Raw genomic sequence first — 2464 nt, forward strand, 5'->3', positions numbered from 1 at the left:
GGGCCCTCCTGCTCTTGTAGAACCTCCTGCTGAGTCCTCTGTTCCTGAGGATCCTGGTTCGGCTGCCGTCGCCTCCACGTCGCCTGGTTCGGCTGCAGTCGCCTCCACGTCGCCTGGTTCGGCTGCAGTCACCTCCACATCACCTGGGTCGGCTGCCTTCGCCTCTTTGTCCCCTCTGTTGCCTGTGTTCGCCGTCGCCAAGGCTCCTGCTCCGCCAACCTCCGATGGCTCCTCATCGGCTCCTGCCTCCTCCCTGGGCTCCACATCTGCTCCCGCCTCCTCCTGTGGCTCTGCATCTGCCTCCACCTCCTCCTGGGGCTCGGCATCTGCTCCTGTGAGGTTTCGCCATGGGTGGTTCCCTGGTCGTCCCCCTGGATTCTTGCCCGGTGTGGGATGATTTTTCTGTCTGTTTCCCAGAGACTTCCGTGTTTTGTTCCTTGAGTTCGTTTTGTCCTGTCACCCCTTGTTCCATGCCCTATCCATGTTGATCGTCGGGAGACGATCGTTAAGGGGGGGTACTGTCATGCTTTGTCTGTTTTCACCTTGGTTTTCCTAGTGTTTCTGTTTCCCCAGTGTGTCTCAGCCCAGCTGCTCCCCATTAGTCTGATTGTCACCCTTGTGTTTCTCACCAGGGGTTTTCAGTTCACCCATTAGTTGTCAGTGTATTTAAGTCCTGTCTTGTCTCAGTCTTTTGTCAGTTCATTGTGTTCTGTTCCCCCTTCCTGTGTGATCCTCGTACATACCTGTAAGTTTGAGCTGTCTCTACAGCAGTTTTTTGTTACTTAAATAAATCTTTAGTTACTTTCATGGAGCCTGCCTGTAACCTGGGTTTTTTCCTGCCAAATCCTGTCAACGTTCACACAAAAAGATCTGATTTTTTTCAAAAAAATCGGAACTGAGCATTAAGACCTGCAGTGTGAACATAGCCAAAGTCGCATATAAAAACATTTCATATAACACAAACACGTGCGCACACCTACCTTTGTACCGGCTGCTGTTAGCTTCCTGCTAGCTGTTGTGTGGAGGTGGTCTTTCCTCTCTCGTCTTGGCAGTAAAAAGGGATAAATGTGCATTTCTCTTTTGTAACCTCCGTCTTCTCATTTCTGATGCTGACTCTTGAATATCCTCAGGTTAGAAATGCTGATTACAAACACAAGCGTGAGCTATTAAAGATAAGTATTCCTTGTAATGCTATGATCCACAGCTGTCACCTCCTCATCAAAAGGAAAAAGGATAAAAACTACTCTATTGTATCTGCTGGTTAGTGGTCACAACAGTACACAACGGAACTCACGTTTTATACCAGTAGATCACAGATGCTTTAACCTTTGTGACTTTTTCACAGACTAGTTCTAGGAACCAACGCTAAAAACATAGGCAGTAAGCAGGGAGTGGAAGGGAGGAGCGTGGCAAAAAAATTACCGGAAATACGTCATGGCATATAGGCTGTTGAGTTGACTGGTGTGCAAGGTGAGTCGTGCTTTAATCTTTATTAAATAACATAAAACAATAGACCTGATAATAATAATCTTCTTTTCTTAACCCTCCATCACAACCGGACCAAAATACGTGATTACTGTCACCAACCAGGAGGAGAAGAACAGACGTTTAGAGGAGGGAAACAGAGACACAGACAGAGGTACAGTAAAAGAAAAAGTTAATAAGCTGTTTTTGTACATTTTATTATCGCTGACCTGTGATGAAAATAAAAATACCACGATATACCGTGAAACTGGTGTAAATGTTGAAAATACCGTGATATAAAATTTTGGTCGTACCACCCAGCATTAATAGAACTCACTTTAGCTATAACTAAATTTGCCTTACATATCGGTAAAACAATGCTTTAATTAATTTTGAACAGTGATTAAGTTAAAAGCAAATATCTAATGTATGGGCATGCTCAAACTAATTGGCTGTTTTCATTGTTACCTGTTCTGCCTCAAACATAACAGCTTAAAAATGTTTCTAAGTTTTATTATTTGTTCTCATTTTACTTGTTAGAAACAAAGAATTACTTTTAACAGAAGCATACTGTAGTGTGCATGCATAAAACCCTTGGCACATCTTTCAAATAAATTAAACACTAAATCAGGGCTATTCAACTGGTGGCCCGCGGGCCACATCCGGTGCGCGAGTGACCAAAGTTCAGCCCACCAACTGGCTCATTTATCTATTAAGCCCAAACCCCCGGTTTTCTACTTTAATTACAACCATGTTAATCAGTCTTTACTTAGTACATGGATCTTGTTCAAGTTTTACGACTTCAATAACTTTTAGTAAACCATATGGTAACAAGAAAGCAGTCTGCTTTATCAAAAACATTGCACATGCGCAAACTTTTGCAAATTTAAAACAAATCACAAACTATCTTCGGATTGTTTTCATCCAAAACAAGTACGCAGTACAGCTCTGCACAGCCTCAGATATTCAGTTATAGTACAAACGTAGAAAGTGAAATAGC

Source organism: Austrofundulus limnaeus, unplaced genomic scaffold (assembly GCF_001266775.1).
Source record: "Austrofundulus limnaeus strain Quisiro unplaced genomic scaffold, Austrofundulus_limnaeus-1.0 Scaffold360, whole genome shotgun sequence".
Taxonomy (NCBI): Eukaryota; Metazoa; Chordata; class Actinopteri; order Cyprinodontiformes; family Rivulidae; genus Austrofundulus; species Austrofundulus limnaeus.